The 13,243-nt window shown below is 40.5% G+C and overlaps 1 long non-coding RNA gene and 1 pseudogene across 1 annotated transcript in view; one reads left to right on the forward strand and one right to left on the reverse strand.

The window, feature by feature from the left end:
- Positions 1–10,892, forward strand: part of LOC114671954 (uncharacterized) — a 152,012-nt gene extending 141,120 nt beyond the window's left edge. Inside the window, exon 2 of the long non-coding RNA XR_013402757.1 lies at positions 10,135–10,892. This is a non-coding gene — a long non-coding RNA (uncharacterized LOC114671954). The remainder of the gene's footprint in view (positions 1–10,134) is intronic.
- On the reverse strand, positions 6,110–7,030 carry LOC695743 (large ribosomal subunit protein eL6 pseudogene; annotated as a pseudogene).
- Positions 10,893–13,243: the final 2,351 nt, after the last annotated feature.

Raw genomic sequence — 13,243 nt, forward strand, 5'->3', positions numbered from 1 at the left:
AATGGGTTTTGAGCACGAGACAGGGCAGAGCTGGGCATGAAAGGGGCCCTTGAAAACCAAGGGAGATTGGGTGCCTAAATTTTGGGAATAGGAGATGGGATAGAAGCTCCTACATTAGTTCTCATTGACTATGACCCAGGTATACAGAGTTTTTTAAAGCCGATTTTTCATAAGCTGTTATGCAACACTTGTCTTCATCTGTCAGGGAGCCTGCAAACCCAGTTGCACCACACAGTGGTGTGACTGTTTTTGTCCCATCTACAAAGCTCTGGTTTTAGTGGCTCTGCCAATCACAGCTGTTTCTGGATTGTTCACAGGGACCGAGCACGGGAGCAGCGTGGGCGGCTGAATTCCATAGAAGCAGAGACCTCATTGTGACCATCAGCCCAACCTGCTTTCATGGGGTTTTCACCAGAGCTTCCCACAACAGCTAAATAAGGGGAGCATTTCTCCCTCGGGGCCCCTGTCTGATGCCTCCTGTCCTCTAAGAGGGGTAGAAAGTGAGAGGAAAAAGCTTAGCAAGTCTGAATTATCCTCAGCCCAGGGGATAACCAGGAACAACTGGGGTTCTCCCGGATATTCGCTGACCGTCCTCCCCTCGTGCTCTGCTTTGTAGACCTATCACTCAATGGGCCCTGAGTCAGGGGTAATTTACTAGCTAATTTACCAGTCTCACTGCTTCACAGTGGGTGGAAGCTTCCAACTGGCTTGCAGCCCTCTCAAGTTTAAAAAAAAAAAAAAAAAAAAAAGCCTATTTTCTGCCATATTGAGCTTTTAGGCTCTAGGCAGAACTTTAATAAACTGAGCCCCAAAGGACGTCCCTCACATAGGGGGCTCTAGACAGCAGCCCTGACTCATGGGCCGATCTATTTCTTGCCTAAATTTAAAAAGTCCAAGTCTATTTTTTCCCCTTTCTGGGAAGCTGACCGAAACAAGTAAGGATATGCTATAAATGCCTTTCAAGACTCGACTTGCAGGCTCTAATTATAATTAAGATGATAATATTACTTTGAATTTGCGCTGTCTTTCTTCCAGAGTGCTCCGAGCGCTCTCAGCTGCGTGATGGCAGGTATTACGCCCTCATGTGTATCTACTTGCAGCTTCTAATTACACCTTCTTTTGATTCTGAACTCACCTTCCTTCCCTGAGCCTGAGGCACAAGGGCCGCCTCACTGGGCTAACTTCCCTCGGTGTCTGGCCTGCCCTCCATTCAAGTTACCTGCTGGAGGAGGTTCCCCTCGGCGGGGCACCTGAGAGCTGGGCCTGACCCGCAGGCCTTTGCAGATTCACTGGCTTCCTCAGGCCCCATCCTGCTGGGAGCCTCTCTGCTGTCGTCACCCTCACTCCCTAGACTCCTGGGTGCCAGAGAGTGAGCCTGGCTTCCTGCCCTGTCTCCAGGGAAGGGCTCCTCTCTGAAGGTGCTCCACACCCAAGCCTGCCCTCAGTGGACTCTCTGCCCTCATTGCCCCATCTCCAGGACAGGGGCAGGCTTGGACTTGCTCATGTCCTGCTATCCCGTGCTGGGATCACACAGAAGCTTTGTGTGGTCTTCCAGGATCCCTTTGAATGTGCGCTGCAGGAGGAAACTCCAGCAGACTCTGACTTTTCTGGTCCCTCTGAGCTAAAAGAGTCCTACAGTCACTGAAGCCCTGAAATGTAATCTCATTTCAGAAATCAAATGTCCAGTCCTGTGGAATAACAAAAACTCTAAACTGAGAAAGATTTAGAGTCCTCATCTTTCTCCCAGCTCAGGCCTACTGGGTGGGGCAGTTGTGACTGACTCTCCTTCCCCTCTCCTCCCTTCAGCTGCTGACTATAGTTCCCCAGGGTTGGAGGAAGAGGAAGGAAATCTAGAGAAAGGTGCAAGAAAGTTCCAGGGTGGGCCTTCTCAGGACTTAACTGGTATTAAAGTTCAATCTTCCTCAGTAACTCCCTCCCCCTCATCATCACTGAGTTCTCTCACCTGTGGGTCACAGGCGAAAGGTCGACGCATCGCAATCCCGGCAGCTGCCTGTGCTTCCTTGGTTACTGGAAATCCAGCAACATCTCTGATTCTCCTGGCTGAGGTTCCTTTACCCCCAGGGCACTCAGTGAGCCAGCTTCCAAGTCCCTGCCTTCATCCTTTCCCCATTTCCCCAGCCCAGTAAAGCACTCTGTCCGTGCGCCTCCATCTGAAGACCTTTCAGGTTTTCAAGGCTGGTCCAATCCAGTCTGCTCCCCAGACTGAAGCTGATACACATTAAGTTCTCCTTAAGCCCCTCTATTGTGAGAGGAAGGAGCTGCATCCTCCATTTATCCCCACTGTGTGCACAGGCACTGGAGCTTTCTCCAAAAATCCTCCCTGGAAACCTTGTCCTTTCACTTCCATTTTCAACTCTATTTTTAATATGGATCTTGGAGAGGGGGTTAAGAATAATCTGTTTTTTTCCTGACTCTGTGGGCCTCATTTTGGAACATGGTTTCTGTTGTCTTGGTTCTTTAGATGTAACCCAAACACGGTAGGAGAGGGAAGCATGAGCAGAAGTCTTCCCTGGCCTCCCTTTGGGACTTTTTTTTTTGAGACAGAGTCTCGCTCTGTCGCCAGGCTGGCGTGTAGTGGTGTGATCTCGGCTCACTGCAACCTCTGCCTCTCAGGTTCAAGCGACTCTCCTGCGTCAGCCTCCCAAGTAGCTGGGACTACAGGTGCACACCACCACGCCCAGCTAATTTTTGTATTTTTGGTAGAGACGGGGTTTCACCATGTTGACCTTGTGATCCACCTGCCTCAGCCTCCCAAAGTGCTGGGATTATAGGTGTGAGGCACTGTGTCCGACCCCTTTGGGACTTTAACATCACATGTTCCCAGGGGCTCTGATTGTTAGAATACAGATTGTCTCCACTTCCAAGCTGGGGCTTTTATGAATCCATAGTGTTAAATCTCTGGAGGAAAATAGGAGGATGATGTCTGTGTGTGCGTCCTTGTGAAAATCAGTACAGGTGTAGGTAGTCTCCCTCAGCCTCCACTAAAATTTACTTAGGCTTTCTAGCAAGAGCAAGAGAGCCATGATGTTTGGGATAGTTTTATGAATGTATCTTCTGGGTGCTTGGTACCCAGAAGTTTATTTCACCCAATCCCAATCTGTTTCCCTAATGACACAACTATGATGTATCTTGGAATACTTACCCCTTCTGTTAGTATCATCCAGGGGTCTAAAGGAACGGTTTGAAGAAGCATTCATATATTTTGGAAAATTATAATCTAAGACACTGCCCAGTATATTACCTTGTATATAATACCTGTAATATACTACTTATTATATAAAAGGTAATATAAAGAGGCCAGGCGGGGTGGCTCACACCTGTAATCCCAGCACTTTGGGAGACCGAGGTGGGTGGATTTCTGAGCTCAGGAGTTCAAGACCGGCCTGGGCAACACAGTGAAATCCCATCTCTACTAAAATACAAAAAGATTAGCCGGGTGTGATGGTGTGTGCCTGTAGTCCCAGCTACTCAGGAGGCTGAGGCAGGAGAATTGTTTGAACCCAGGAGGTGAAGGCTGCAGTGAGACAAGATCATGCCACTGCACTCCAGCCTGGGTGACAGAGTGAGACTCTGTCTCCAAAAAAAAAAAAAAAAAAAAAAGTAATATATTGAGCAGTGTCTTTGACTATCATTAGTTACCTTCTGTTAAATGTAAACATATGATAAAACAACTACTGATGTTTAGTGCTAGAAAATATTTCTATCCACAAGCAAACATTTATGCTTCCTTTTATTTGCCAGTGAGAACTATACAACTTGATGTATTTCTTATTTTGCTTTCCTACCAGGAAGCTCAGCACTAAATTTAGTGTTCAATTGCAGCAACTAATTCATCCCAGCAATCTGGTGTGTTTATCTCGTTTCACTTTTATTTAGTTTCTGTTATTTTTCTCTTTTTAAAAGCTTTTGTTGGCCGGGTGCAGTGGCTCATGCCTGTAATCCAAGCACTTTGGGAGGCTGAGGTGGGCGGGTCATGAGATCAGGAGTTGGAGACCAGCCTGGCCAATATGGTGAAACTCCGTCTCTATTAAAAATACAAAAAAAAAAAAATAGCCGGGTGTGGTGGTGCGCATCTGTAATCCCAGCTACTTAGGAGACTGAGGCAGAAGAATTGCTTGAACTCAGGAGGTCGGAGTTTGCAGTGAGCAGAGATCACACCACTGCACTCCAGCCTGGCGACAGAGCAAGACTCTGTCTCAAAAAAAAAAAAAAAAGCTTTTGTTATGGTTTTAGATATATTCTAATGTTGTAAACCACCTCCAATCCTGTTTTTTTTTTTTTTTTGTAGTTGTCAGGATGTATAATAAATCCAAAATAAATATGAATAAAACTCACATTTGTTCATTCTTTCAAAATTGTTTATTTATCACCTCCTACATGTCCAGCATTTTGCTAGGTACTAGGAGAAACTCTGGAGGGCAAACAGACCAGCACTCCCCTTGGAGAGCTCACAGGCACCAGATTCCCATGCAGGAGGAGAGCAATGAAAACCCAAGGCCCCAGGGAAAGAGCCTGAGAAGAAAAATGATGAAAGTTTGGAGTTGTAGCAGCCAGGAGAAACAAGTGTTTCCCAAGAAAAGGTAAATCCTCTGCTGCAAAGAGACCAAATAAGACAAGAACTGAGATGTGCACATTTGGCAACAAGAAGGTCACTAGCTACTCTGCCAAGTGCAATTTCACTGGAATATTAAATGAGAGATAAAGAAATACGGTCATTAAGTGTCAACAACCCCCTTCACAAAGTTTGGCTGAGGCAGAGAGAGACCGGGTGGGCCACTGGGGAGAATGTGATGATTTGTGCTAAAAGTGGCTCAGCCCCATCAGGTACCATCTTGGTAATGTCAAATGATTATTTGAATTCCTGTTAATATCCAAGTCTTCTTGATGGTCTGGGAGACTTGGACTATCAGGTCGATGAGAGAGGAAAAACACTTCAGTTGCTCATTGCTTGGCTATCTTCTATTCTCTTAAATATCACTGTGGCTGTGGCTGCTGTCTTCCCAGAGTACCCAAGAACCCATGAGCACCTTAAGGACTCTATTCTCAACTCAGACATCTGGCACGCTTGGCTGCCAGTATACCGCTGGACTCCATCCCAGTTCAACTTAAGAACACCACACTTTATAAAATCTGCACGATCAATTCCTCTGCACATCAGAGGAAGTGGAGTTGGCCAACAAGCCCCATGAGCATGGGAAACACATTTACATTCCATTTTTCCAGGTCTGGGTTTATGTCCCTGCAGACCTCTGCTGGTTGGTTTCCGTATTCACCTGGCATTAGCTTGATTCATCATAAGGATGGCTCTAATGACATGACAGCAATCTGCGTTGTGATTTTAGTGTTGTGAACCTAAAAACAGTCCACGTATCTTCAAGGCAAGCATAAGGGTCATGTGAGGCCTTTCCAAATTTATTTTCCTAATTATTGAAAGAAAAGTGGTAACTTTCTCCAAAATCACAGCAACTCAATATATAACTAATTACATGATATTCTGCCTGCTATTCCTCCTCTATCATGTACTTAACTTGCACATCACATAAATGTTCAACAACTATCTCCTATTTTATAATGAGAGTTGTGCAATTGCTTACATTTCTTTCTTTATCTTGGCTGCCAGGAAGCTCATGTACAGGTGTTATTTTCAGATACAGCAACCTTCTTGAATTTTTCAGTTGGCACATTTATTTATCCACTTTCTTTGAGTCTATTTTTAAAATGTTTCCTCATTTTTTTTTTTTTTACTTACTATATACGATATTTTTGGAAGCTGATTCATACCTTTTTTGAAAATGAGGCAGGGAATAAATGAAATGAATGGATAATTATGCATTCCTCAGTTCCTTCTGCTTTCAGCTTACTCTCATTTGTGATATAGAAGGAATTCTTGTTTTCAAAGATAAACTCCTTGCTATTTTACCAAAGACTTCAGGTGTGTGTGTGTGTGTGTAGCAAGATGCATTGTAGCACAATAGTTGAGAATGTGAACTCCAAAGACAGACCACATGGGTTCAAATCCCAAAACTTCCACTTCCCAGCCTGGTGCCCTTAACCAAATTTCTTTCTTTTCTTTTTTCTTTTTTTTTTTTTTTTTTTTTTGTAGTTAGCTATTTAATGAGGTTCTTAAGACATTTAGAACACCAATTTGTGAGGATAAATTCCATTCGTCAGGGCAAACACAGATCGCAGGTAGCCCTGGAGCTGAGGAACAGCTTTGATTTTTGGTAAAATTTGTGAGTCCATAGCTTTCTGATCAATCTCACACTGCTCTGTAATCTCGTATTTCTCTTTTTCTGTGTCGAAGATCTCACCTTCCTGGTGTCTGGGCTTCTGCAGCTTCTTCTTGAAATAAGCATCAGTAAGATGTCTTGGGATTTTTACACTGCTGATATCGATTTTGGTTGAGGTGGCAATGACAAATTTCTGGTGTGTTCTTCGTAGAGGAACTCGATTGAGGACCAGAGGTCCAGTCACAGGTAACAAGCCACTACCCAGCTGCTTCAGGAAAACCACCCTCTTGCCCCTGTGGCATTCAGCGAGGATGATCAGAATGGTCCCGGGGGTAATGCTGGCTCGCAGTTTTTTCATGTGCTGATTGAAGGGTTTTTTGCCGTGGCTCAACAGCTTTCAAGGCACATCTTCAGTAGGATAATATCTAGGCATTTTGCGAAGTTTAACCACCCGGGTACTGCCGTTCTTGTCACCACCAACTGGTTTTGTAAGAGTTGCAAGAACCTTCTTTTCCTTTTCAACCTTGGATTTAGCGGCTGAGTACTTCCTGTTGTACATGGCCTTTCTGGAACACATAGCAGATCGGGAATACCTGCCAATTCCTCTGACAAGGACAGGGTTGCGGCTGCAGTGGGGCTTCCCCTTCTTGGGCTTCTTAGCCTTGAGGTTACCCTTTTTCACCTTGCCACCAGCATCAGCCTTCTTGGCTTCGGGTTTCTTCTCTTTAGTGTCTGGCTTCTCAACTTTTTCGCCTGCCATCTTGCAAGATGGGAAAGAGAACTAACCCAAATTTCTTTCTTAATTCTGTGGACCTTAGTTTTAATTATAGAGAGTAATAATACTTACCTTATACTATGATTGTGAGGATGAAATGCTAATACATTAATACATGTAAAATGCTTGGAACATTAATGGTTATTGTTGGTGTGGGCAGGGCAGGGAGGTGGTGCTGGAAATCAAGTCCCTCTCCAAAGGTGGAGAGAAGGTGGCACTACTGGCTGCCCTCGGTTCCTCCCTTCCTCCCTCCCTCTTGCTACTTTAGCCAGACTGTAGAAGGGGGCTGGACAGTGGTAACTGGTTTAGAAATTTCCCTACTCTGCACAGCAGGCCTCGGTTTCCTGGTCAAGGTCCTTGCTCCACATGATCTCATTCTAATTTTCCCTACTTTACTTATTGAACCAAAAAACTCCATAGAGACTTATGTCTATTCTTATTTTAATCCATCTCTTGAGCTTTTCACTCCAATGGCTTTTTATAGGCTTTCTCTTTGCTTTTTGTTATTACTAGTCAGTCACTTTTATTTTTATATTTTTTAGTTATATATGTTTTATATTTGATATTTTATAGATATATATGTTCATCATTAGAAGAGACAAAAAGTCCTAGAAGGCAATCTTTTGTTCCCTTCCCCACAGAAGTAACTTTCAGCTCTTTTTAGCTGACTATTTGGGATTTATTGCTATGTCTCTAAATGACATATTTGTATTGTTTCTTGTCTGTTTATAGTTTGTTTTAGTGGTTGACATCATGCTGCTATCCCATTATGAAAGCAAGAGATTTTCTTTTTCATTCTCATGCCCTATCACAGCCATTCATCCTCCCTCATACTCCATCCTAATTTGATTATATCCTAACTTGTTAGGATATAAATAGTTATATCCTAATTTGATTAGGTCATTTGTGATTAAGTAAGCAGCTTTGATTGCTGGGCCATGTAGTGTACTAAGAATATGTTTCCTTTCCTATAGCAGTTTTTTATTTTCCATAGAATTAATGATTATTTTTCTCCAGTTCTATGATGTTGCTCTGGGAAGTGATGTCTTGAATATGGCCCCACAAGCACAGGCAACAAAAACAAAAATAGACAAGTGGGATTCCATCAAACTAAAAAGCTCTGCACAGTGAAGGAAACAAGAGACTAAAGATACAACCCACAGATTTGGAGAAAAGATTTGCAAATCATACATTGGACAAGGGGCTAACATCCAAAATACACAAGGAACTCAAACTACTCAATAACAAGAAAATAAATAACCCATTTTTTAAATGGGCAAAGGACTTAAATAGACATTTCTCAAAAGAAGACATACAATGACCAAAAAAAAAAAAAAAAAAGAAAAAGTGCTTAACATTTTTAATCACAAGAAAAATGCAAATTAAAACCACAATGACATATCACCTCACAACTCTTAGCTTGGCTATTATAAAAAAGATGAAAGAAAACAAGGGCTGGTGACGATGTGGAGAAAAGGGAATCCTACACTGTTGGTGTATTGTAAATTAGTGCAGCCATCTTGGAAAACAGTATGGAGGTTCCTCAAAAAACTAAAAATAGAATTACCACATGATTCATCAATCCTACTACTGGGCATATGCCCAAAGAAATAAAAATTAATATGTCAAAGAGATATCTGCAGTCCTATTTTCACTGCAGCATTATTCACAATAGCCAAGATATGGAAACAATCTAAGTGTCTATCATGTATCAATGGATAAATAAATTTCTTAAATGTGGTATATATACACAATAGAATACTATTCCATCTTTTTTTTTTTAAAGGCCCTCAAATTCTGTTATTTGAGACAACATGGATGAACCTAGAGAACATTAAGTGAAATAAGCCAGGCACAGAGAGACAAATACCATCTAATCTCACTTGTATGTAGTATCTAATCAAGTTAAACTCATAGAAGTAGATAGTTGAATAGTGGTTACCAGAAGCTGGGGGCAGAGGTGAATGGGAAAAAGGGAGATATTGGTCAATGAGTGGTGCCAATAATTAACCTAAGAAGACACAGTTCTGCACACTGTAATCCCAATGATGAAATCCTGAATGATCAAAATTCCTAAAGTCTAAAATCCTCAAACTCTAAAACCTCTAATGTCTAAAATCTCCAAAATCACAATACTGAATATTGAAATACTAAAATCCAAATTCTGGGGAAGGGGTTAGTGTATTTTCAGTTGTATGTGGGATAGTTGCATCGTGTTAGTTGCATCATGTTGGGGGAACTATTAGCTTGTTATTGTCTTTATTTGGAAATTAAGTATGATTTAATGAAATACATATGGATGCTAAGGTTAAAAGGGGTGGTCTTGTGGACTTAAATGTAGGTGTCAACTTGACTGGATTGAGGAATACTCAGAAACCTGGTAAAGCATGATTTGGGGTGTGGCTGTGAAGATGTTTTCAGACGAGATGAGTGTGTGAATGTGAGTAGACCAGGTGGGGAAGGTCTGCTCCCAGTGTTGATGGGCACCATCCCATTGACTGGGACCCAGAGAGGACAAATACAGAAGGCAAATTGGTCTCTCTCTGAAAGCTGGCGCAAACTTTTCTGCTGCCTTGGACATCAGAACTCCAGGCTTGGCACCCTTAAGACTCCAGGATTTACACTAGGGACCCTCTGGGGCCTGACGTTTTTGGCCTCAAACTGAGTTATAACATTGACTCTTCTGGTTCTAAGACCTTTGGACTTGAACTAAGCTATTCTATCAACATCCCTGGGTCTCCAGCATGCAGAGAGTCTGTCATGGGACTTCTCAGTCACCATAATTGCGTGAGCCAATTCCCCTAATAAACCTCCTCTACTATATTAATACACATATCCTATTGGTTACGTCTCTCTGGAGAACTCTGACTAATACAGATTTGGTATTGAGGAAGCAAAGTATTATTTCTTCTTACTATATTCCTTATAACACGTGAAAGAAATCTGTAACATTGTTCCCTTGCCAAAAGGCTATGATAAATTAAATATACAAGGCTACTTAATGGTGAAAGATGAAAGTTTAAAAGCTAATTATTATTGGTGCTTCAAAAGCAGAAAATCACTTAATTGCAACAAGCAAGCAATAACGAGACTTCTTTACATTTACAGCATATGCTTACAAAATTTGAAGACCACAACCACTCTCCAAATACAAATGCAGAAACTGATTTGAAGATCACACAAGTGACAACACAGGCAAAAAATGCAAGAAATCTCCCCTGCCAACTTATTCAACTATGTATGACTTCTGCCTCTTCACAGCGCCAATTTGCTATGCTATGTATTTCATCTTTGCATCATTTTCAGTACTAGATGTATAAATTGTATAAAGATTTTTAGAGTTCTAATTCATTTTATACATTTTTTGCAGATTTGATTCCATGAAAGTGCATGATCGACTGTGTGTAATCATTGTGCGTGCACATAAAAATGAAGAGATAAATGAAGAGATGTCCTTTTTACACATCTGCATTTATAAAATATAAAATTTCTTAAGATCTTGGCTGTTTGGGAGACTGTATATGTAGTGGTGACCTATCATGGTTTTTGATCAATCTTGTCAAAAGACATAACTTGTCTGTAATGGCATTTCAGATGACTGAATTTCAGATGTTAAAAAGCTGGGTGCACGCAATTGCCAACCATAGTGATGTATGTTTATACATTTTGCTCTTTGACATACTTCTTTAGAGTATGGTTTTTCTGCTCATAATTGTTATACTCTTGCAACTGTCGTTAGTATACCTGAGTGCTCATGTTTGCAAATCTACGTATGTTATTGATGCCTATTTTATTGTATACAATGGCCTATGAAGTGTTCTGTTGTGTTTTTATATGTTTTTCAAATAAATTCCCTTTAGAAATGTGAACACATGTCTTTAAATTTTTTAAATTATTTTTTCCAGAATTATATTTTTGGGATTTTAGACTTCAGGGATTTTGATCTTTCGGGACTTCAACATCTGGGATGACAGCATTTAAGATTGCGTTTTTCAGGATTATGGCTCAAACCCATCAACAGGTACAAAGTTTCAGTTAGATAAGAGAAATAAATTCTGGTGTCCTATTGCACAGCATGATGACAAGTTAACAATAACGTATAATATATTGTATACAGTCACGTGTTGCATAATGATGTTTTAGTCAATGATAGACCACATGTACCACCATGGTCCCATAAAATTATAATACCATATTTTCACTGTATCTTGTCTATGTTTAGATACATTTAGAGAGACGAACACTTACCATCTTGCTACAGTCGCCTACAGTATTCAGTACGGCAACATGCTGCACAAGTTTGTAGCCTAGGAGCAATAGGCTATCCCAATAGCCCAGGTATGTGGTAGGCTATACCTTCTAAATTTGTGTAAGTCACTCTATGATGTTTGCACAACAATGCAATTACCTAAAGATGCATTTCTCAGAATGTATCCTTGTAGTTAAGTAACACAAGACGGTATTTCAAAATTAGCTAGAAGAGAGAATTCTGAATGTTCATGCCACAAAGAAATGAAAAATATTTGAGGTGATGGATATGCTAATTAGCCTGATTTTATCATTCCACAGTTTATACATGTACTAAAACATCACATTGTATCTCATAAATATACACAATTATTATTTGTCAATTACAAGATAACATTTTTAAAAAGTTGTTTTTCACAATTGTCTATCACAATTGTTTAGTTTTTTACGACTCTATGGTTAATTTAATCTGAACCCTCTGACAGTTGTTTAAATCTTCTCTCAGGATGTTCAAACACATCACATATTCCATCAATCTTCACCTTCCCAGAGGACTTGCCTGGGCCCTTCTAATCAGCCTTCCCCTGGATTCTCCCTTCATCCTTATACTGGGAACGCCTCTCCTTGTCTCGAGTTGAATCCTTCATCGTCTTTTCTCTTCATTTATGCCCTTGTTTTGGTGGATCCTATCCTCCAGTTGCTTCACTTTTAAGTTTATTTTTTTAACTGACAAGTAAAATTTGTATACATTTATGCTGTACAACATGATGTTTTGATGTCACGTGTCACATCAAAACATCATGTACACCATAAATGTATGCAAATGTTCCAAATGTTCCATGTTGTATACAAATGTTCTGTGTTGTACACCATAAATGTATACAAATGTTCCACATATGTATACATTGTAGAATGGCTAAGTAAAGCTATGTAACATATGTATTACTTCACATGCTTTTTCTTTGTGGTGAGAACACTTAAAATCTACTCTTTTAGCAATTTTTAAATATACAATACTTTGTTATTAACTGTAGTCACCATGATGTCCGCAGTTTTTTGAGAAAGAGTTCTTAGAAGAAAAATTTTTGAGACCATGTATGTATTAAAAACATCTTTATTTTACCTTCACACTTGATTGATAATTTTGCTGGGAGGAGAATACAAAGTTGGGTATGTTAATTCTGTTCCACAGTTATGGAGGCATTGTTCCACTGTCTATAGCTGAACAGATTCTAATTTCTTATCCTTCATATGTGATTTTTTTCCTCTCTCCCTGGAAACTTGTTAGACCTTTGTGTCTCCATTCACTGAGTCTAGTTTCATCTCTTCCTGGGCACTCAGTGGGCCTTTCAGTCTGTTAACTCATGTCTTTCAGTTTAGAGGAATAATTTTACATGATTTCTTTGACTATTTAGTCCTCATCCTATTTCTCTCTTCTATCTTTCTGGAACTCTCTTTTTCTTTTTCTTTCTCAGATTTAGGATTTCCTGGACTGGTCTTCTAAATTTTTTATTTTTCTCTCTTCCCTTTTTAAACTCTTTGTCTTCTTATTCTACTCTTTGGAAACTTTCATCAACTTTATCTTCTAGCCCCTCTACTGAGTTTTTTATTTCTGCTGCTGCACCTTAAATTTTTAAGAGCTTCTATTTGTTGTCTGAATGTTCCCTTTTTATAGCCTCCTTCAGGCTGGTCAGTTTCTTGATTCTCAGCCTTGGCTGCACATCAGAACCAGCTGGGGAGCCTAAAAAATTACTGATGAGTCTTGTTCCACCAGATTAATTGATCTGGAATTCAACTTTGGCATTGGGGTTTTTGTTTTTAAAGTTCTCCAGATGATTCTAAACTTCGGAGAGCTATTGATCTAGGTTACTATGGAAACAACCTTCCAATAATCGTAATTTCTAACAGCAAAGGTATGCTTCTTACACATCATTATTTCATCATTAATTGGTTGATGGCTCAGTTCTGT

This window comes from Macaca mulatta, chromosome 13, assembly GCF_049350105.2.
Source record: "Macaca mulatta isolate MMU2019108-1 chromosome 13, T2T-MMU8v2.0, whole genome shotgun sequence".
Taxonomy (NCBI): domain Eukaryota; kingdom Metazoa; phylum Chordata; class Mammalia; order Primates; family Cercopithecidae; genus Macaca; species Macaca mulatta.